General features: G+C 40.8%; 1 protein-coding gene across 1 annotated transcript in view; it reads right to left on the bottom strand.

Annotated features, from left to right (window-relative positions):
- The window catches only part of FREM1 (FRAS1 related extracellular matrix 1), a 309646-nt gene that overhangs the window by 233181 nt on the left and 51653 nt on the right, over nucleotides 1–24812 (bottom strand). Inside the window, exons 5-6 of the mRNA XM_053205086.1 lie at nucleotides 2965–3153; nucleotides 804–909 (exon numbers count right to left, since the gene is read on the bottom strand). The gene's annotated coding sequence lies outside the window, so the exon portion shown is untranslated. The remainder of the gene's footprint in view (nucleotides 1–803; nucleotides 910–2964; nucleotides 3154–24812) is intronic.

The following is a 24812-nucleotide window of genomic DNA, read 5'->3' as shown; positions in this document are numbered from 1 at the left end:
GATAAACCTCTTTGATTTTTGACAGAGGGCCTCAAGAGTCATAGAACAAAAAACTATCAGTTACACTAAATCTAGATCTCATCGAAGAATTTTGTCTTTCTTTATAGCAGCAAATTTGCTCATTGACTTACTAAAGCATTTATAATTTATTAAATGTATTTGTGTCAACATAGCCCACTCTCATCTTTTTATTCCTTACACAATGTGCAGATACAGTAGGTACTCCATAAATGCTTGCTAAGTTAATGAGTAAATGATGCTACATATTAATTTTTGTTGGCAATTCTAGTAAACGCTTCAATGGAAGGTGAGTTTTAGAGAAAAGGTCCTAAAAGATAATTGTGAACAAAGGGCTCTGATTTCCTTTAGTAGTGGAAGGGGAAATTGAGTTTTCCTCTCTAGTTCCTAGATGAGAAAAAAATATATTTCAGACTGGGTCAGATGAGGGGAGGAATCTGTTAGTGCTTATAAAACAAACACTTGGGGTTCCAGTATAGTCAATCAGTCCACAATTACTTGCACCCCTTTTCCAAATCCCAAACCCTGGGAGGTGTTAACCCAGCTCACTGTCCCTAACATCCTTGGAAGTCAATTTTTCAGGATAATAAGATTTAGTATGATCTGAACTATAACCAGATAGTAAGGGACATAAATAAGGGAGAAGAGAGGCACGTGATGTGATCAGCTTGGGTCTCAGAAACCTAAAAAAATGTCCTCCTCTCATTTAGATAGCCAGTATGGTTAGCTTTGCCTCATTTGCTTATACTTTTCTAGATTGAAACTAAGTACAAGTATATGTTTACCTTCTGAAATGCTGCCATTTTAATAATTCCAACTCTGTGCCAGAGAACCAAAGTCCTGATTTTCTAACCACCTTGCTGGTGGTTAAATATTTGTAGGAGTGTTGAGCTTAAAAAAGAAAGGGAAGGGAAGGGAAGGGAAGGGAAGGGAAGGGAAGAACAGATTTCAGGTCTTTAAATGAAAGGAAACAGCTAATCTTCTTAAATGTTTCAGTTAGAACATAAATTACAGGTAACTCCCACCATAAACACAGCTGCACTATCTCGTCTTGTGACATTAAAGACAAACACTCTTCTGTCAGGATCTCAGGAAAAGCAGAAGTCTGCCTTTGTGGGGAGCAAATTAAAACAGTTCTGTTGGCATCCCCAAAATGCAGTGTGTTTGAAGATGTGGGCAAACAACTCCTCCCTCCCATCCACTCTCTCTCTGGCTTTGAGATAAGTAGAAACATTTCCTTTAAACAGCTTCTACATGAAAGGCAAGGCTTTCCAGCTGGAATGAGAGCCTATGTGTCAATGACAAACACATGCACTGAATGTCAACAACACAACAGTTTGAAACATTACAGGAAGCGCCTTGAATGACTCTGTTCACTGTAGGCCTGACTGGCCATGCTGTTGAGACATAATTATAAAGGGCCCACAGGCACAGCTCCAGAGCTGGGCCCCATACGAGCAGAGGCTGGGCTGAGCTAGTATAAAGGGGCAGCTGACAAAGTAACTCATTCTTGAATACCTCAGATAATCTCAGTGTCACTGAGACAGTTTCAAAGCACCGAAGGTAAATTAAAATTAAAATGAGGCCATTTTGTATTGATTTTTTTAAATAGAACTATGGCTTTGACCTCTCTAAATGCAATGGCCAGAAATAGAAAGAGGAAGGGAGAAAAGAGGAAAGCAGAAGACCTAATCCTACCAAATCTTGGGCTAGAATCACAGAATGTTAGATCTAAATAGAACATTAATGGTATAATTCAGTGGTTCTCAAGCCTACTTGCGTCTCAAAATTACCTGAAGAGATTAGGAAGAGTGAGATAGATACATAGACACATAGACACACAGACAGACAGACATTCCTCCCATTCCCCACCCCCATGAATCTGATGGACTTGAACTAGGGTAGGGTTAGGGCATAGGTATAGTTTAAGCTCTTGGGCAGAGAATTCGCTAGGAAATTCAGGGCGGATAAACAGTGATTACACAAAAAAAGTGTGTTCAGGGCTAGGATACCGAGGTTTAGGATGCTACAGAATCACAGACAAGGTATCACAGGCTAGAAGGAAGTTGTGATAGGCTGCTTAAATTGACCCTTAGGAAAGATGTCAAGGAAAAGAGAGGCAGAAATAAAACCGTACAGGTAGACAAGGCTATATGGCACGCTAAGGAGTTTGGTGATTATCCAAAGACATTTGGAAGCTGGTGCGAGACTTTAAACATGGAATGTCATGGACATCTGTTGTGTTTGCCTGCCAAGGCTCCCTTTTCCTCTCTGGCTAACAAGGGAACCCATTCACGGGGTTTGGGTGGGGCTGACTCCATCCTCCACACCACAGGGATGGATGGGTAACCCAGGTCAGCCCAACGAAAGGCCCCCGTGACTGCGGCATCAGTGATTGAGTCATCAATAGGCCTGTGGTCTTCCTTGGGACCATGTTGCCAAAACCGTGTGGGAAGATGTTCTGTTACTGCCTGGTCGTGCCGCTGGTAGAATCTGAGTCCTGGCCTGTCAGTGACCAACATACCCAGCAGTGGGTATATCTGAAACTCTAGGTCCAGCCGGGGCTCCCACCAAACTCCTATCTTTGGATTTCCCAGTGAGATGCGCCAACAAATTTCCTGATTTGCTTAATATAGTTTGTTTCACTCGCCCGCAAACAAACAAACAAACAAAAAACCTGACTAATGTAGGAGCATTATTGGGAGTTAGAAAAACCAAGCCAACTGCAGGGTAGAGAATGACATACCATTTCAGAGGCCACCTCAGTAATGCAGGCCGGACCTAGGCCATGAAGATGGTGAGGAGGTGATGAAAGACAGAGAGACAGAAGGGGAGAAGGGCCTCACCATGATGTTGGGAAGGTGATTGATGGCAAAGAAAAAAAGAATCACCAGATTTATGCAAACATTCATGGAATGGTTACTGTGCATAAAATGGGACAAATACCTCAGGAGGAAGTTGTGAGAATCCAACGAGTTGATACATATAAAGAACAGGCCTCCATTGCTGCCAGTAACCAGGGTCAGTGTAAGAGCTAACTTGAGTTATGATAGCTACATTTTGATGTCTTTGGTTCTGCAGGCAGTTTCCCAGTCACTTTCTATTCCAGTATTGCTTGATGCATTTTGAGGTATCCTGCAAAAAAAAGTTACAAAAATAGGAATTGATCTAATGAATATTTCAGGAAGAAACTCTTTTCCAAATCTGTCAGCAAGCCCATCTCCTTATATATGATGATGTGATATTCATAATGACTTCATAATTTAGAAGAAACACATTCTATTGAGAACTACTTGCTTTTAAAGACAATTTCAGGGTGCCTGGGTGGCTCAGTCGGTTAAGCATTCAACTTCGGCTCAGGTCATGGGCTCACGGTTCGTGGGTTCAAGCCCCGCGTCAGGTCCTGTGCTGACAGCTCAGGGCCTGGAACCTGCTTCAGATTCTGTGTCTCCCCCCTCTCTCTGCTCTTCCCCTGCTCATGCTCTTTCTCTCTCTCTCTCAAAAATAAATAAACATTAAAAAAAATTTTAAAGACAGTTTCATTAACTTAAGCTAATATAAAGTAATACCCAGGGCTAAAAGAATCAGGTTCAGTAAAAATAAATGATGTGCTTCTAGAGATTCTTGTAGACCTCATTTCAAAAATATGAAAAGGGGGGTGCCTGGATGGCTCAGTCGGTTGGGCATTCTAACTCTTGATCTTGGCTCAGGTCATGATCTCATGATTTGTAAATTCAACCCCCACTGACAGCATGGAGACTGCTTGGGATTCTGTCTCTCTCCCTCTCTCTGCCCCTTCCCCCCTTGCACACTCTCTCTCTCTGAAAATAAATAAACTTTAAAAAAAGAAAAGGAAAACCATTCGTGCCTGCTCTTAGATGAATTTGCTAACAGAAGATTAATGGACAGAAGTATTGGAAATTCATAAAAAATAAAAAGACAGTTTAATTTCAGTGAAATACCAGCAATTAGGTATAACTGACACAAGTAGAAAGCCTAATACAATGCCTCAGAGAGACCCCAAGAGATCTAAGACCATGTACCAAGGGGATCAATGTACCAAGGTATCAATATTGTACCAAGGTATCAATACTGGGCCCCTAAAACCAAACCACCAGTTTTATTTTTTTAAATATCTTTCTATGTTTATTTATTTTTTAGAGAGAGACAGAGTATGAGTGAGGGAGGGACAGAGAGAAAGGGAGATGCAGAATCTGAAGCAGGCTCGGGCTCTGGGCTGTCAGCACAGAGCCTGACGCGGGGCTCGAACCCACGAACCACGAGATCATAACCTGTGCCAAAGTTGGACGCTTAACCAACTGGGCCACCCAGGCACCCCACACCTCCAGTTGGAGAAACAAGTTCCTACAAGCTCAGTAGGCTCACTGTATTGTTCAAGGTAAGTGAAGAAGTCACTGGGAGACTGGCAGAGATCACAAACACTGCAACATGGTACACATTGGCAAGAAATGTTTCTCTAACATAAAGCAAGACAGCTTCATCTCGGTGCTTGCTCATCGGCGTAGAGCGCTCAGTGTTATTTATGCAGGAAAATCCAAAAAAAAAAGTTATTCTCCTATCTATTTTGCCCCATGCCTCCTGTTATTCAGTAAGATATGTCAGCCACCTCTGGGTGTGCACCAAAACATTTCTTCACAAGGTATTGATATATACCAAAAACAACAACAAAAAAACACAAATGAACAGAAAAACTCTATTTCAGCTGGATCCATCAGGTTTGTGTCATACAGACACAGACAGATGTTTCCACATGGGGACATTGGATATTATTTCTTGACTAGTTTCATTATCTCTTTTTCATTGTTGCACGGCATTTAAATGTTGTCGCCCTTCTATTGATTTTAGCTTGCGCATGCAACAATCATGGACCAGAACCCTCACCAGGTTCAGAAAAACCCAGACCCAGACAACCGTAAGATAGCCTAGTCCCACCATGGGTTAGGGCAGGAATCTCTCCCACATCCTCGTCGAGTGATTTCTCTGCCTCTGGTTACCACTTCCAAGGGTGGGAAACAATCCTACCCATGCTACATTCTGAGGCATCCTTTCACATTTTCCCTTTTGTAGAAGAAGTCCTATCCCTTACAATACTACTTTCTGAGGAATATTTCTTCTCTCTATAAGCTACCAAGTAAAGAGGTACTCTTCAAATCCCCTAGGCTGGAGGCCAGCTTGCTGTCGTTACAGGTATGATTTTTGAGATGCAGGCAGATAACGCTCAGATTGCTAAAGCAGAGCTTCGCAATCCCCACCTCCTGAGAATCAAATGAAAGAGTTCTCTGAAGCTTTCTCTTCAAATGCCCTCCGTGAAGTACAAAAATACTGCCTATTTCTATAGCTGCTCCCACTCTCCCTACCCTGAAATTTCTTGTCTATATCTACTTAGTCCTGCTATCTCAGAGCCAAAGTCAGTAAAGGTTCCTCTTTGCTACAGATTCTACACAGAAACACTGATGCTGAATAATTTTCATCTTGACTCACGTACTGTGCATAGAGGCATCAGTTTTTAGCTAGAGTCAGGGATGATTCAATAATCACCTAAGGCTTTTGTGGAGCCCTTTGAGAAATGCATGAAAGCTATGGCTCCTCTCGCCAGAAAAAAAAAAAAAAATGTATAGATCTTACATGTAAAATTTCAGAGTCAAAGGACACCCACTGGGGGAAGTCCTATGGGTAAGAATGTTAATCCAGGCCAAGCTTTACCCCTGAGAGGTAAGAAAAAAAAGAAACATAAAGACAAATTACTGGGGTGCCTGGGTGGCTTAGTTGGTTAAGTGTCCGGCTTTTGATTTCAGCTTAGGTCATGATCTCACACTTCATGAGATCAAGCCCCCCACTGGGTTCTATGCTGACAGCACAGAGCCTGCTTGAGATTCTCTCTCTCCCTCCCTCTCTCTCTGCCCCTGCCCTGCACACTCTCTCTCTTTCTCTCTCAACATAAATAAACATTTAAAAAAAGACAAATTACTTGTCCAAGATCTTAACACTTAACAGTGGCAAGGCTTGCATTACACTCAGGGTCTCCTGATTGATTCCTGGTCTGGTGCCCTTTCTACCACCTCATGTTCTTGCTTATGTTGGAGGATAAAATGTTATTAAAAATTGGGCAGAAAGTGGAACTGTGATTCAGTTGCAACAAAGGCCTCGGCCAAACTCTGTAAGGAACTCTGGAACCAGGGTCACCATTCATAGTTGTCCTCACTTGAGGCAGGGGTGGAGGGTAAGATAGGTAGCCTAGACCCCTATCTTCCATATCAATAGATATGAGCTGCCTAGAAGACACGTGACCTTGGACTAGGAAGAACTCTTCAGGGCCTCGGTTGAGAATTGCCAGCCATCAATACTCCCAGCAGGACAGTGGAATGAGAACCTCTGTTCTAGGGAGGGGGGATTCTGGGCAGGACACCATCACTTCCGCTGCAGTGGGCTTGGAAACATTTGCAACTAGCCTCCTATTTCTTTTCAAACAACCCTCAAAATTTTAGGGTAACATTTCCTCTTTCCCTTTTCTTCTCATGGAACTATAATCAGCCCATAGACCATCAAGAGCAGGAAAAAAAAAAAAGCAACTACAATATCCCAAATATATCTGAACTATGGTTAGGACTCCTCTAAACATTATAATGACAATTGACCTTGACAAAATCAGGGAAGTCCATTTCCAAAAATAGTCTCTGGAGGATCCCAAAAGTAATGGAATGAAATTCATTGAGCAATGCACTGTTTCGCTTTATAGCCTTTCCATTTGTCATAGAAATTATAATGAATACTTATTTCTTGATTTACATTTCGGCCTCCACACAATTTGCAGCTCCTGCCATGTTTACATGCACCATCTGGAAGAACTAATGAGCCCAGGAGCACCAGAAATTATAACTTGCTTTGACTAAACCTAGAAGATTTTTACTGGCAATAAAATGATTTTGCTTTTTTTTTTTTTTCTTTCTGGATTTGAAAGGAGATTAAAACAGGAGTTTCACTGAGTATAGGGCAGAAATATGCAAAGCTAATTTTAATAGAATGAACCTGAAGGCATCTGGCATTACTAATCAATTCAGAATAATTTAGTCATAATAGCAATAGTCTCATGATAGAAAGTCTCTTCTGACACTGAAATTCTTAAAAACGATTACCTAGCCCATATGCAAATGTTGCCATGGGTCTCAGTGGGCATAAGAGGGCACACACAGGAATGCTGAACAGCAGAGTCCAAGAACTTGGACTCTAGCCTCCCTTGGGCCTGGGCCTGGCTCTGGAACCTGCTGTTCATAGGACTCTGGATAAGTTACTTAGCTTCTTTAGATATTAGATGCCTTGTATATGAAACAGGGATAGTAGTAGGAACTACGTAATGGGGTGCTGTGAGAATTAAATGAGGTAATACAAGTGAATTTAGTCGAACTATTAGGGTATTGATCTTAAAGAAGTGCTTAATCACTGTTAGAAGTTGTCATTTTCTGTCTTTAGAGAGTTTGCCAAAAATATATAACATATATTACATATGTCATATATCTAGATAGATAGATATCATGTATATATTGTACATATGTAATCTTCTTTCAAAGGCAATTTAGTCTTTCTTGGGTCAAAGTTGTCCTGGCTGGAGAGTCATTAAATAATCTATACACGTGCTTGGTCCCAGTGCTTGTTTTTGTCCCATGACATGTGAAGGTCTTCTGGTTAGTCCTGGTCTAGCCATCCAAGTCCAATGGATTCCAAGAAATGTAAGTAGGTATACAGATGGGGCCAACTGCTTAGCAGACATTTCACATTCTATTCTTCTTAAAAGCTAAATTTAGAAAAGGAAACAAGTGACTGTCCTAACCATTTCTTTTGCCATGGCAAACATCTCCCCCAATGGCAAAGTGAAGGAAGGAGGCAAATATTAGGACTACCCACGAAATCCAAAAAGATGTATTATAGTCCTTGGAAGGCTCTTCTAAAATTAATATACTTGACTTAGTATGTTAGCATTGATGTAATTTTGTAGTTTTTTGTAAAATACTATTTATTTATGATTATAAAATGAAAAAGTGTATACTGCATAAAATGTATTAAACTTTGAAGGAAGATAACAGAAATCACCCAAACCCTACAATCTGTGGAGGCTAAACACTTAACACGTTGATGGGCTTTCTGGTTTTTTCCTGTGCACAAATAGAGTTGTTTTTTATTTGGTTTTCAGAATTGTGATCATACTGCCTGTTTAGTATTTGACCCTACTTTTGCCATTTATAGTACATGTAAACACCAGTATCTTTACACACTTTTTGAAAATATGACTTTAGCAATACGTAGTATCTCTTAACTTAAATCGCCTTTATGAATCATTGGCTGTTTTTAATTTTTTACTGTAAAAAACAGCTTCAATAAATACATTTACATATTAATTTTTATCCAAATATCTGATTTTTTTAACAGAAAACTAGAAATGGAATTACTACAAAGACCGTATTTTTAAGCCAATTACTGTCCATTAATTGCTCTCCAAAAGGACAATACCAGCTTATATCCCCATCAGCAATGCATAAGTACCTACCGTACCAAACCTCTGCCCACGCCAAATTTCAAACCTTTTCAAATTGAAAGAGTATCTGATAAAAATAATTGATATCTTGGCAATAAGAATATTTTAATTACCCGAATTAAAATTTTCATTTAACTGAATTTTTAATTCTAAACTAAAATGTGAAAGTGAAGTCATGACAATTAGATCAACGTTTAATTATATTTTCTACTTGGGTGAGTCTTGTGGTTGAATTCTCTGTTGCCACCATCACTAGTTTCTGACTCTCTGGAGGGAAGCAAAGGGTTTTAGACACCTCCCTTACCACCAGGCACGGTGTCTGCATGCAATTCACACTCAACAATTATTTGTGGCATGCAGCTGGTTGTGTTATCCAGCCTTTATGGTGACATCAGCCCATCTTGTGAAAAGAGGCAGATACAGATGACAAAACTCAGAAATGCCTACCTCCCCATCATCAGAGTCTTATATGGATCAGAGAAAAATTAAAACAAACCACAGAAAAATGGCTCTGCAGTGATAACATGGTACATCGTAGGCTAGAACGAGAGCTTTCCTACTTCTTTTGACCATGACCCATGATAAGAAAAACATTTCCCTCATGACTCAGCACACACAAACATATAGAGATATATAATTAAAATAAATACCACACATTTCTCTTACTATCTATGATGCACTCTGGTGTTTTCTATTCTATTTCCATTTTTAAAGAATGTTCATTACAAGTCACCAAATTATTTCACCATATAAGATGCGGAAAACAACTCAGCTGGGCAGGATCAGAACTAGCTCCAAGCTGCGTGTCAGCCTCAGAGGCCGTCAGCTCCCATACCTTTCAGGAGTTAGGGAGACCTTCCTTGACCCTCCACTGCCCCTCCCCATGTGGGCACGTCTGTGGAAGGATGCTTTCATTCTGTGTGGTCTCACTGCTGTGCCCGTGTTTCCTTAGGCCACAGATCCAGGCAATAGTTGGCACCCTGGACCAGTGTTGCAGTCTGGCTTGTGGTTCTAGGCCATGCAATGACAATAAACCTTTAATTATTAAAGACGAAACTTACGCAGTGAGAATGGATGGCAACTGTAATCAACCAGAATAATGAAAACCGTCAGGAAAGAGGCATAGATTTCACATCAAGGTCTCAGATGCAACAAAATTAGTTTGTTCTAAAAATCAGAGCAACTCAGAAGTAGAAGACTTCTAGCTTTATCACATACCAAACGTCAGTGTCCCTCACTGATTGTTGAAGGCCACAACACCCTCAAAGGATGCCAGGAGCTCCTTTCTTCTTAGATGTTCTAGCATCCATCTCCTGACTCTGTGATTCACAACCACTCAACCCTCCCTACTGTCTGGGACGCAGATTTGGCAGTGGGAGCTGGAGCAACGTCTTGGACCAGAAAATAGAAGCTGATAGAACAACAAGAAAGGAGATGCCATAAAGTTGTCTCATCAACCCTGAAGCACATACTCTGTTATGCAGAAGGGACACAAGCTTCTATTCTGTTGAAGCCACCTTACTGTGCCCTTTGCTACAACAGCTGAATCTGTATCACAACTAATTCATGATCCGGTCACATCATGAAATACCAGAGTCCATTACGTGAACCCCAATCTGTATGGATCTAAAGCCCAGGTTCTTATGGACTAACGGTGCCGCCCGCAAAAACCAAAAGGAGAAAGTGTATCAGAAGGAGGTCAGGCTGGCGTCCAGAGAGTGCTAAATGCAACTGAGTGTTCACTCTTCAATGCCTAGAAGAAACCTGTGCCATGTCATGCTGAAAGCTCAGGCCTCCTGGTCTTGAATTAAAAGCCAATAAACAGCTAGAAGGACAGAGAGGCATCCCACAAACCCCCATTATGCAAGCACGATTCTGACAGTTGCAGATCAGAGCTGGACTCAGGTTTGCCGTGGGAAGCAACCACTCACTGTCAACAGCCCATGGAGATAACACTGTGTCTCTGACACTTCCCAGCTGAAGTTCCAAGAGGCAGCACCGGGACTGTGGGTACCTCTCATCCCACTCACCAAAGGCATTGCTACCACCTGGTTCCCACTAGCACCCTGGAGCCTGACCTTGGAAGGAAGCCTGTCTAAAATCTACACTTTGAAAGAACCAAATCTGGCTTGCTTCAAGGACCTGAGTCCTTGCAAGCAGCACTCGTCAGCAGGAAAGCCTCACTTTCCATCATGAGTGGAATTGGGGCCGTTAGTTTGCTTTAGCGGAAACAAACAAATGCCGAAGTCCTGCTTTTCACCCTGAAAGATTTTCAAATCCAGCCAAGTAAGCACTCTTCCCCTGTTTTAACTGATGCCCTGCCTGCACCCTCACCCCCTTCCCTGCCACCTTGCCACCCTGGAACACTGTGCAGAAGCACTGTAACATAAACAGGGGGATCTGGAAGAAATTACAGAAATTTCTCTTGTTCCTGGTGACCTGAAGGAATCACTGAAATCAAGTCTGACCCCAATGTCAGAACTAAGGACCACATGTCACAGCCAAGCAGCAAGGCTTCCCAACGCCATCAGCCCAGCTGTTTGTCCCTGTGGAAGAATGTAAGGCCGAGAACAGTTTCCAGCCAGCCCGTGGGCAGAAACAGAAACCCAACACCCCAGAGAAAGTCCCGATTCCCTGTAAACAAAGAAGGGAAGAACTGTTCATTACAGCCACTGAAGTCTTTTAATATCAGGCTCCAAGTATGTCAGGCACACCACACAAATTTAGCTTCACCACCTGTTCCGGAAAAGAAACACCCTTGCCAAAATCCCCCTAAAAGCGCATAGATATTCTCAGTGTGGATTAGCTGGGAGCCTTTTCAAATATGTTCTATATTAGAGTTTGTAAACTGGGCACTGGATGTACACCACATGGCTGCCGTGTAAGACATGTGAAGTTTTTGTTCTGCGTCTTAAAAAAAAATCACACTCCTTTGCTTTACAGTTTTTAGACAAAATTTGACAAAGTGGTAAGAAGTCCTAAAAAAAAAAAAATACCTACTTTGGGTGTGACTCTAATTGGGGTCACAAAGGAAGGAACCTATGGTCCTACTTCAGGGAAGAGACATACACTTGACAAATTCCACCATCCAAGAGAGGTGCCAAGAGAGAGTGTGGTTAATTGCCAACGGAGTGGGCTAGACAGTAATGGATAAAACACAGATGTGTAAGTATGTTGGTAAGAAAACGAATAAAATGCAATGCTACAGGCAGGTAACAGAAAAAGTAATGGCTTGGTTAAGCCATTTAAAGGGTTCAAAAGCAAAGTTAGAGGGGCACCTGGATGGCTCAGTCAGTCAAGTGTCTGACTTCGGGTCACGTCATGATCTCGCGGTTCACGAGTTCTATCCCCTGTCGGGCTCTGTGCTGACAGTTCAAAGCCTGGAGCCCATTTTGGATTCTGTGTCTCCCTCTCTCTCTGCCCCTCTCGCACTCGCACTCTGTCTCTCTCTTTCTCTCTCAAAAATAAATAAAACATTTTTTAAAAAGTTAGAGAAAATATCTATCATCTCAGTCAACATTTACTCGCAAAGTACCTTCCAGTCTATGAATTCTGATAGAGTAAATGAAATAATATCTGTAAAGGGTTTAGGAAGATGCCAGGCACCTACTAAATTTTCAGTACATGCTTGTTACTATGGTTGCTATGGAGATGAACCTGTGCTCCTGGGTACAATGTACCCCACCCATGAACTTGTTGAGCTCCTATCCTTCAAGAGCTAACTCAAAACTCCCCTAAAATCCTTTGGCCATTATTTCCTGCCCCAGGCAGTGTTTGGAGCTACTCTGCCAACAATTTCCAAGCACAGACTTACATTCCCAGATCCCTGCCCGTGAATTCAAGAATAATTTAAAAGCGAGGCATACAGACTATTCATCTGTGCATCTAACATGTAATTTGAAGCATGTTCAATGAATGAATGAGCCCCAAGTGCTAGAAGGAAAGAAGTCAAGAAAGCAGGCCAGTAGAAATGGGCCCGGGGTGTGCCCCCAACCTCCCAGCCAATGGCTACAGATGAGATCTCACCAACATTAACACCTCAGTGTCAGGAGGTGATAGGCTTGTTAGCCTCTCCGTACCACTTGGGCAGGAATCCAATCCCTCACAAAGTTCCTCTGAATTCTTTCTGCACTTCTCCAGAGGGGCTCTCGCATGCTCTCCAGTCCGTTCTGACCACCGCCTCTCCTCCTCCTTGCTAAATCTAAGCCCACTCCTTCCCCTGTGATACTTTTGCCTCGGCAGCCACACCATGGCACTGGGAACAGCCCCTCCGCCCGGGCCCAGATCCCTGAGGATCTGCCCAGCACAGACTCTCGATTCTGGCTGCAGGAATACAGGAATACAGAAGTGAGGAGGGAGAAGCAAGCTCTGTGTCCACCATGTGCAACTCTAGGAAGTGGGTTGGGGCTGGGGGGGTGGGGGCGGGTTTCTCAGGGAACACACACAGAAGCCACTTCCCCTCTTTCTCCCTGAGCCCATGGGAACTCAGGGAGGTGGTGCTGGGAGGGGAGGGGTACAAGTGCCAGCCCCAGGGTCCCCATGCCCACTACTAGCGTCTGCGTTGGGATGGCAGCCCTCTCCTCCTCCTCCACAGAAAACTCTCGCAAAGGGCCCTCCCTGCAGGGCTTTTTAGCCACTGGGCATTAGAGACACAGTGCCCATGGCCTTCCAGCTATCTGGCCAATAGCCTCTGCAAATATTGAGACCTAGCACAGACAAAAAAAAAAGTATTTGGTCCGGGGGTGCCTGGGTGGCTCAGTCGGTTAAGTGGCCAACTTCGGCTCACATCATGATCTCGCGGCTTTACAAGTTCGAGCCCCGTGTCGGGCTGTGTCTTGACAGCTCAGGGCCTGGAGCCTGATTCACATTCTGTGTTTCTGTCTCTCTCTGCCCCTCCCCTGCTCACGCTCTCTCTCTCTCTCTCTCTCCCAAAAATAAATTTAAAAAAAATTTTTTAAAGGTATTTGTTCCAAAATTTTTTCAAACCTGCAAAATTAAAATCTATAAACTTAAATAAAATGTTTACCAAATGTAACATTACATCAGCTCAAATAATATTTCCACATTAAGGAAATGTATCGTAGGACACGGGTGCATTTTCACGTGTCAGAATGACTTGGGATGGGTTCTTAAAAAGTAAGAGCTCTGAGAGCCTCTGAAGGTCAAAACTGGCCTTTCATCCCTGCAGCCATGTTCCTCCGACCATCTCCAGCCTCCTCAGTCTGCCAGACTCTTCTGAAAAGACTGAAATGCATTTGTAAGTACACTTCAGTCCTTCAAAAAAACAAAACAAGATAAGCCTTTTGTTAAAGAACTATTAGAGTCTACACAAAGAATAGAGTGAACAGGAGAAACTTCCTCACTCTGAGGGACTAATTGCTGCTGGTCTCCGATGGCACGCGCACCTCCCTGGAGACTTCATCAGCATCGCAGAATAAGCCTCACGAGCCCACTCCTCTTGAAGAGAAAATAAGTTTTTAAATGGATTTCATTGCAAGGTGGACTGACAACTCAACAGACACAGGCAGGCACAGTTGGCACAGAGTCAACAGCAATTTTTTATTTTAATCCACATCATTATGCAAAACAAATTAATTTAAGTTCTTAAAAAAATGTTTTCCTTTCACATCCTTCTTGCTGAGAAAGGAAAAGTTCCTTCTCCCTCTTTTTGCTGAGGAAGACCTGTAAGCATTGTGGAATCAAACAGAGTTGCGCAACACTGGGAAATGTATCTATACAGTTAATTTCATCATTGCTTGTTCTTCCTGTATAGTCCGATCCTGGCGGCTTCTTCCTCTCTGTGTGACAGCGCCGTCTCTTTGCCCTAGAACCCGGTCAATGCTCCCCTGACCTAGCTGACCTCAACCATTAGTGTTCCCCAAGAAATACTCCTCCACCACAGATCTCATCTTCTTAACTGTTCCTCACCCTCTTTCAACCATCCCCCCAAACCTAGCTCTGTACAAATCCTGTCCTCTCCTGATACGCCCATCACCTCTCACTGGGGCACAGCTGAAGCCCCACTTCCCTCCCACAGGCTTTCAGTTTGAGGAAACCATAACAACCCTTCTCCAAAGTCCCATAACATAGAGCTTTACCCCCACGATTTCACCCTTAAGTTTATGCTCTTGCATATTATCTAAAATTAGTTCTGCTTATGTCTTACTCCACTAGTAAGATTCTGAAATTCCCTGAAGGAAAGAACTGGGACTCATACATCTTTTCTATCCAGCACAGGGCTAAGCACCTAGTAAACATTCATTGCCTGTTACATTAATTTGCTTTGGAATTTTAGATCTAATGTGGGAACTGTTACTTCAGCTACTTGCAGGCTTACCCAGGGGGATTTTATAACTCCATAAATACATATGCAGAGGTTTACATGTGTGATATAGTGACAGTAAAGTATTGCAGCATCTTTTCATTATATTTCCATTAAAAACAAAAACAAAAAACTACCATTGTTATTTTGACCAGTTCACTGATTGGAACCACAGAGGACTATACCAATACAGGCTGACAGACAAGTATATCTATCTTAGTGTTCTCCAAAGAGCACACGTTGACCTTTCTTTTTTGTTCTCCACGTCAATATTGACTAATACACTCCTGGCATTCTGTTCAATGAACTCCAGAAAGAACGAAGGGAGAGTAATTTATCACTAGTTCACTTTAATGTAACAGGGTAGGAAAAAAGTATCCATCCTAGAAATGGAATAGTCTCTGAGAAACACTTTGATGAGCACTCAGAGTATCAATTCAAACAGTAAGGATATGGCTGTCCAAGAAGAGCTTGAAATTGCTGTAAGACAAACAAGGAAAGGAGTTTCTTTGTTGTTTTAGAATGAGTGGAGGAGGGGCACCTGGGTGGCTCAGTTGGTTAAGCCTCCAACTTTGGCTCAGCTCAGGACCTCATGGTTCATCTCAATTTCAGGAGTTCAAGCCCCAAATCGGGCTCTCTGCTGTCAGCTCAGAACCAGCTTTGGATCCTCTGTTCCCTCTCTCTGTGTCCCTCCCCCCTCCATCTCTCTCTGAAAAAGAAAAAGAAAAAGGAAAAGGAAAAGGAAAAGAAAAAAGAATGAGTGGAGGGGGCAGAGGAGAAAAAGAAAGGGAAAAGAGAGAGAGCAAGGAGAATACTTGTGATAAAGCCCTTCCCCCTTTTCCCTTTAGAAAGACACAGAAAGCCCCCTGCCAGCCAAAAAAGGAGGGGCCCAAAAGGATTCTGGAGAATTTATTGTGGACTTTTGTTTGTTTACTCTACTATGTGAAATATGACCCTTAATCCAACCATATGTTACTCAAATCCACTACCATGCTATTCAATTAGTTCTCTGCAGAACTCAATCTTAATGAAACTTAATCTCTGTACAATTCAAACTTTTCTCCACTCAACCTCTCCCCAAATCAAATTATTCTCAAGTCACTCTCTACTCAGTGAAAACCCTTTTCAATTCAATACTTACAGATGCTTTGAGTGAGGGTGGTGCTTTGGAATTTGGAGAGGTCTCAATTCACATCTAGGCTGTAGCAACGTAGCCAGAAGAAAAACACAGATGCAGTTGTCAGAGACCTTCCAAATGCGAGCTCCTTGTGAATTTTCAGAAATCTTGCTGGTGATAGATTTCTACAGACCATGGTTTCAAGGCACTCAAGTAAACTTACTAGATATGAAAGGAACAAGGGCTCTAGTTGATGTGAGTTACACACATTGTTTAAAACAGGGAATATGCACACGCAGACTCCGTGAAAGTAGGAAAAATCCTGCAGACCTGCTCAAGTCTAAGGTGATGTTTAATGTTGTCTATGCGTCTGGGAAAATCATTTCTAGCTAAGAAGTTATTCTTTATACCAAAAGGCATAGAAATCACCCAAGCAACATCTGTCACCACCATGCAATACCACTGGTGCAACATCAGAAGAACAAAGAACTCAGAACCCAGAAGCAGGGCCCAAAGGTACCCAGCCCAGAATTTGCAGGTTGGAGAGCAGGACAATGACAATGAGCAAGTAGAAAAATAAGTCATTATCAGGTAGTCAGCGACAGGCATTTTACAAAGCATCCTTTAAAGGATAACAAACCGGGGCACCTGGGTTTGTCAGTCAGTTAAGTATCTTGATTTCGGCTCAGGTCATGATCTCACAGTTCGTTTGAGCCCTGTGACAGGCTCTGTGCTGACAGTGTGGAGCCTGCCTGGGATTCTCTCTCTCCCTCTCTCTCTCTGTCCCTCCTCAGCTTGCACACACATGTGCATATGCATGCACTCTCTCGCTCTCCCTCTCTCTCTCTCTGTCAAAATAAATAAACTGTAAAAACAATTCAATTCAATTAAAAAAATAAAGAGCTTTACCTTAAAGGTACATCTGACATAGCAGGGTGAAATGAAGAATGGCACTTATCTACCACCTTTTGAAGTGCCACTAAAATAAATTACAGGAACTAAAAATGCACAAAGACAAAGAAAAAAATGGGGAAGAGATGACTGCCAGTAAGTGAGAAAATCCAGTATCTAAGAGAAAAATTATTTTAAAAACAGAGCCAAATCACCCACAGTACCTCGGAAAGGCTAAGGAGTGGACGCACCAGGAACCAGGAAGTGGAATGAAACCTAAGAAGGAAAATCTGTACACAAAGAAAGGAGTGATCAGACACTAAGGGCCCTTCTCCTTTCCTTACTTCTCTGAAAACAGGCCCTGGTTGTCCTCCCATTGCTTAGGAGACTGGAAGTTTAGACTCTGAAGAAAATAGAGCAGAGAGACTTACAAGTAGCAGCTAGTGGAGGGTTGGTCTGAAACACGGAGCTTCAGGGATGAAGGAAGGCCTTCCTAGTAAACATTGGGTGTACATCCCCTTACCGTGCTGCTGGGAGACATATACTCTGTAGGAAAGACAGTAACATGTACCTATCTAAAGAAAGTGAACAGCATGAAAGGGGAGAGAACTCAACTGATATTGATATAGTCATTCTCTCGATGAAAACGTTAGATCATAGCCCTAAGCCCACGTACTCTATCTCCACTTCTAATGTGCTTTTAAGTGATTATCATTTTAATGAGAAGATAGACAAGGATCTTCAGACACTTGAGTAAAGTTCGTAGCCTTACACTACCCATTTCAAGACCTAGGATAAGCTGAATTAATGTTCACATAGGATAAACATAGAAAAATGAAACAGCAATAGACCCCTAGACATACGGTCAGTTGATTTTTGACAAATATGATAAGGCTATTCTCTGAGAAAAGAATCACAGAAGGATATCTATATAAACAAAAATTAACCTCATTGTATGCACAGAATTTACTCATAATAGCAAAAACCATAAAAGTTCAAGTGAAAACATACAAAAACATTCTTACCACCATAGATAGGCAAAGATTTTTCATACACAAAACATAAAAGACAAAAACAAAAGAACAACCTTAAAAAAATAAGTTGATAATATGTTTTAAGTTAAAATTTAAAAAAATTTTTTTGAAAGACACATTAAAAAATGCAAAGGTCAACCACAATTTGGGTGAAAATATACAAAGGATTTGTACCCAGAAAAGAACTCTTACTTCTCAATAAGAAGACAAACAACCAGGGGTGCCTGGGTGGCTCAGTTGGTTGAATGTCTGGCTCTTGATTTTGGCTCAGGTCATGATCCCAGGGTTGTGGGGTCAAGCCCCACAACAGGCTGAGCATGGAGCCTGCTTCAGATTCTCTCTCCCTCTAAATGATGCAGCCACTCTGGAAAACAGTATGGAGGTTCCTCAAAAAACTGAAAAGAGAACCACCCTACTACCCAGCTATTGCACTACTAGGTATTTATCCAAGGGATACAGGTGTGCTGTTTCAAAGGGGCGCATGCACCCCAATATTTATAGCGGCACTATCAACAATAGCCAAAGTTTGGAAAGAGCCCAAATGTCCAATGATGGATGAATGGATAAAGAAGATGTGGTGTATGTATGTGTGTGTGTGTGTGTCTGTGTGTGTATACCTCAGAGAAAGACAAAAATCATATGACTTCACTCATATGAGGACTTCTAACATACAAAACAGATTAACATAAGGGAAAGGAAACAAAAATAATATAAAACCAGGGAGGGGGACAAAAACATAAGAGACTCTTAAATATGGAGAACAAACAGAGGGTCAGAGAACAAACTGGAGGAGTCATGGGAGGGGGGATGGGCTAAACGGGTAAGGGGCATTAAGGAATCTACTCCTGAAATCATTGTTGCACCATGCGCTAATTAATTTGGATGTAAATTTAAAAATAAATTAAACTAAAATTAAAAAAGATTCTCTCTCCCTCTGCCCCTCCCCTGCTTGTGCTGTCTCTAAAATATAAAAATGAAAATTAAAAAAAAAGAAGACACATAACCCATTTTTTTTAACCAGCAAAATACTTCAATAGGTAATTCACAAAGGAAGATAAACAAATAACAAATAGACACATGAAAATATCTTGAACATCATTAATCATTAGGGAATTTCAAATTAAATCTCAATGAGGGGTGCTTGGGTGGCTCGGTCTGTTAAGCATCCGACTCTTGATTTCGGCTCAGGTCGTGATCTCACAGTTTATAGGATCGAGCCCCCGGTTGGGCTCCATGCTGACAGGGCAGAGCCTGCTTGGGATTCTCTTTCTCTCTCTCTCTCTCAGCACCCCCCTGCTCGCTCGCTCGCTCTCTCTCTAAGTAAATAATAAGTAAACTATAAATAAATAAATAAATAAATAAATAAATAAATAAATAAATATCAATTATATACCATTATACACTCACTAGAATGGCTACGATTTTAAAAAGTAACAATATCAGTGTTGACAAAGATGTAGAACTCTCATACATTGCTAGTGGGATTGTAAAATGGTACAACCTCTTGCCAATTGACCATATACTTTTTAAAATCAACATAAAATACCATAGAACCCAGTAACTGCTCTCCTAAATATTTCCTCAAGATAAATGACAACCTACCTCTATAGAAACACTTGTGTTTTATTACAGTTCTGTTCATAATAGCTCCAAGACAGAATGTCCCAATAACCCAAATGTCCATGGATAAATGGATAATCAAAGGTGATATATCTGTATACCCCTCAGCAATAAAAAGCAATAGAGGCAGACACAAGAGGATGGATCTCAAAAACATTATGATGAACAAAAGAAACTGACTACATAGTGCATGAGTCCACTTATACGAAACTCTAGATCAGGCAAAACTTATCCACTATGACAAAGAAAATCAGCGGTTACCTGGCATGGGGGCAGACTGACTGCAAAAGAGTATACAGAAGTTTTGGAGATGATGGAAATGTTATAAATCTGGATTGCAGTGGTGGTTTCCCAGGTGTAAAAAACTCATCAAACTGCAAATTTATAATAGGTACATTTTATTACATGGAAATTATACCTTAATAAAGTTGATTTAAAAAAAAAAAATCTCGACACTGACTTTTCCTCCTGCTACTCTGCTCTGCGCCTCTTGCTGCCTTACACCACACTCTCAGAAGGGCTATCTATTATTGCTGTATTATTTTCTCTGCTCCCATTCTTAACAGCCCATTTCAAGTCAGGCAATGACCAGACCACCAAAACTGCAATTAGATCACTAAGGACATCAAGTTTCCTGATTCTATTATCAATTTCATACAGTTTCTCACTTACTTTCTTCTTGATATTCTCAGAATCACCCTTCTTTCTTTTTTGGTTCTCCTCTTACCTCACTAGCTTTTACTCACTAGTCTACTTTATTAGTTTCTCCTCGCTTTCCAACATCTACTTGGAATTACCCATGCTTAGTAATCCTCAATTCCTTCTCTGTATTTATTTGCTAAGTGATCTCATTCAGCCTGTGGCTTTAAAATTTTTTTTAATGTTTTTATTTATTTTTGAGACATAGAGAGACAGAGCATGAGCAGGGGAGGGGCAGAGAGAGAGGAGACACAGAATCTGAAGCAGGCTCCAGGCTCCGAGCTATCAGCCCAGAGCCCGATGTGGGGCTCGAACTCACGGACTGTGAGATCGTGACCTGAGCTGAAGTCAGATGCTTAACTGAATGAGCCACCCAGGTGCCCCAACCTGTAACTTTGAATATTATCTATGAACTGATGATTATCCCTGACCTTTTCCTTCATTCCAAATTAACATACCAGCTGCCACTTGACATTCTACTTGAATGTCTAAGAAGTGTCTCAAATTCAAAGTGCCTATAGAGGCTAAATGATGGACTGTATAGATTTTGAAGTCCTAATTTCCGGCACCAGTAAATGTTACCTTGTATGTTAAGGATCTTGAGATGGGGAGATTATCCTGGATTATCCTAAATGGCCCTAAATGTAATCACAAATGTCCTTATAAGAGAAGAAGGCATTGACATATTGACTAATGATGCCTAGAGTAAAACTCAAGGCTGTTGGTTTTGAAGATGGTGGAAAGGGCCAGCCAAAGGATGGAAGGAGTGAAATTCTAGAATCTGGAAAAGTTAAGGCAAAAGATTCCCCATTAGAACCTCCCTAGGGAGCACATGTAGCCTTGCCTATTCCTTGATGCAGGCTTGGTAAAACAAATTTTGGACTTGTGACCTCCAGAACCATTAGAGAATAAATTTCTGTTGTTTTAAGCCACTGAGTTAATGGTAATGTGTTACAGCAGCAACAGCAAACTAATACATTTCCTAAAGTTAACTCTTCCTCTCTCCTCTAAGTACCCACGCCATCTCATTCTCAATAAATGTCTCAGGCTAAAACAATTCTTGGATAAACATTCCATGAAAGCAGGGACCATGTTGTATGCAGTACTGTATCTCTAAGCATGAAATAATGCCAGACACGTAGCAGGTATTCAAGAAGCATTTGCTGAACAAATGGTTGAGTGAATACAGAACACAGAAGATCAATATCAAACCACACTTAATATGCTAAAGGTTAAGGACAGATATTGCATCCATGAAAACAAGGAAGAAAAAATACAATATTAGAAACCAGGGCACCTGGCTGGCTCAGTCAGTGGAGCATGGGTTGTGAACTCAAGCCCCACAAAGGGTGTAGAAATTACTTAAAAATAAAATCTTTTTTAAAAAATCAAAAATCAAAATAAAGAACTCTTGAAGTTGAAAAATAGTGCAGCTAAATTTTTAAAATCTCATTATGAGGGTTGGAAAGGTACAATGAAAAAGCCAAGAATGGTATAGAAGATTAGAAAATTAGGATGCTGGCAGGCCAGAAAGGAGTGACAGGATATATTCAATGGGCTGAATCAGAAAAAAATGCAGCCAAGAATTAAGGCTGTCATTCAAAATAGAAAAGGAGATAAAGGGTTTCCCAGACAAAACTAAAGGAGTTTGCGACCACTAAACCAGCCCTGCAAGAAAATTAGGGGGGGACTCTCTGAAGGGAGAAAAGACAAAACAAAACAAAAATACCAAAAGCAACAGAGACTAGAAAGGACTAGAGAACACTACCAGAAACCCAACACTACAAGCAACATAATGGCAATAAATTCATATCCTTCAGTGCTCACTCTAAATGTCAATGGACTCAATCCCTCAAAAAAAAAAAGAGATATAGGATAACAGAAAGGAGAAGAAAACAAGATCCACCATCTATATGCTGTTTACAAGAGATTCATTTTAGGCCTCAAAGCACCTTCATATTGAAAGCAAGGGGATGGAGAACCATCCATGATCTGACGGCCACCAAAAGAAAGCCAGAGTAGCCATACTTACATCAGAAAATCTAGGTTTTAAAATAAGGATGTAACAAGAGATGAAGAAGGGCATTATATCATAATTAAGCGTTCTATCCACCAAGAAGATCTAACAATTGTAAACATTTATGCCCCCAACATGAACACTCAAATATATAAATCAATTAATCACAAGCATAAAGAAACACATTGATAATAATACCATAATAGTAGGAGAATTCAACACCCCACTTACAGCAATGGACAGATCATCTAAGCAGAAAATCAACAAGGAAACAATGGCTTTGAATGACACACTGGACCAGATGGACTTAACAGATATATGCTGAACATTTCATCCTAAAGCAGCAGAACACACATTCTTCTCAAGTGCACATGGAACGTTCTCCAGAATAGATCACATACTGGGACACAAATCAGCCCTCAGCAAGTACAAAAAGATCAAGATCATACCGTGCACATTTTCAGACCACAATGCTATGAAACTCAAAATCAACCACAGGAAAAAATTTAGAAAGACAACAAATACTTGGAGATTAAAAAACAATCTACCAAAGAACGAATGGTTTAACCAAAAAGTTAAAGAAGAAATTAAAAAGTACATAGAAGCAAATGAAAATGATAGCACCACAGCCCAAAACTTTTGGGATGCAGTAAAGGTGGTCATAACAGGGAAGTATATAACAATCCAGGCTTTTCTAGAGAAGGAAGAAAGGTCTCAGATGCACAACCTAACCCTTCACCTTAAAGAGCTGGAAAAAGAACAGCAAATAAAACCCCAAACCAGCTGAAGATGGGAAATAAAAAGATTAGAGCAGAAATCAATGCTATCAAAATAAAAAAATAAAAACAGAACAGTAGAACAGAACAATGAAACCAGGAACTGATTCTTTGAAAGAATTAACAAAATTGATAAACCCTTAGCCAGTTTGATCAAGAAGAAAAAGGAAAGGACCCAAGTAAATAAAATCAATAATGAAAGAGGAGAGATCACAACCAACACTGTAGAAATACAACCAATAATAAGAGAATGCTAGGAGCAATTATATGCCAATAAAATGGGCAATCCAGAAGAAATGGACAAATCCCTAGAAACATATAAACTACCAAGACTGAAACATGAAGAAATAGAAAGTTTGAACAAACCGATAACCGGGAAAGAAATCAAATTAGTAATCAAAACTCTCCCCAAAAATCAAGAGTCCAAGGCCAGATAGCTTTCCAGGGAAATTCTACCAAACATTTAAAGAAGAGTTAACACCTATTCTTTTGAAGCTGTTCCAAAAAATAGAAATAGAAGGAAAACTACCAAACTCATTCTATGAGGCCAGCATTACCTTGATTCCAAAACCAGACAAAGAACCCACTATAAAGGAGAACTATAGACCAATTTCTCTGATGAACATGGATGCAAAAATTCTAAACAAGATACTAGCCAACCAGATCCAACAATATATTAAAAGAATTATTCACCTATCTATTAAAAGATCAAGTGGGATTTATACCTGGGATGCAGGGCTGGTTCAATATCCACAAATCAATCAATGTGATACATCACATCAATAAAAGAAAGGAAAAGAACCACATGACCCTCTCAATAGATGCAGAGAAAGCATGTGACAAAATATATCATCCTTTCTTGATAAAAACCCTCAAGAAAGTAGGGATAGCAGGATCATACCTCAAGATCATAAAAGCCATATACAAAAGACTCACTGCTAATATCATCCTCAATGGGGAAAAACTGAGAGCTTTCCCCCTAAGGTCAGGAACAAGACAGGGATGTCCACTCTTGCCACTGTTATTCAACGTAGTATTGGAAATCTTAGCCTGAGCAATCAGACAACACAAACATGTAAAAGGCATCCAAATTGGCAAGAAGGTCAAACTTTCATTCTTCGCAGACAATATGATATTCTATATGGAAAACCCAAAAGACTCCACCAAAAAACTGCTAGAACTGATCCATGAATTCAGTAAAATCGTAGGATATTAAAATCAATGCACAGAAATCAGTTGCATTTCTATATACCAATAACGAAGCAGCAGAAAGAGAAATCAAGAAATCAACCCCATTTACAATTGCACCAAAACCCAGAAAATACCTAGGAATAAGCCTAAGGAGTGAAAGAAGTGAAAAATCTATACACTGCAAACTATAGAAAGCTTATGAAAGAAACTGAAGAAGACAGCAAAAAATGGAAAAATATTCCATGTTCCTGGATTGGAAGAACAAATCTTGTCAAAATGTCAATAGTACCCAAAGCAATCTACGTATGCAATACAATCTCTATCAAAATAACACTAGCATTCTTTACAAAACTAGAACAAACAATCGTAAAATTTGTATGGAACTAGAAAAGACCCAAATAGCCAAAGCAATCCTGAAAAAGAAAACCAAACTGGAGGCATCACAATCCTGGACTTCAGGATATATTGCAAAGCTTTAATCATCAAGACAGTATGTTTCTGGCACAAGAAATAGACACACAGATCAATGGAACAGAATAGAGAACCCAGAAATGTACCCCACAAACATATGGCCAACTA

This window comes from Acinonyx jubatus, chromosome D4 (genome assembly GCF_027475565.1).
Source record: "Acinonyx jubatus isolate Ajub_Pintada_27869175 chromosome D4, VMU_Ajub_asm_v1.0, whole genome shotgun sequence".
Taxonomy (NCBI): domain Eukaryota; kingdom Metazoa; phylum Chordata; class Mammalia; order Carnivora; family Felidae; genus Acinonyx; species Acinonyx jubatus.
Note: the sequence above shows the minus strand (reverse complement) of the source record. Positions and strands in the feature narration are given on the sequence as shown.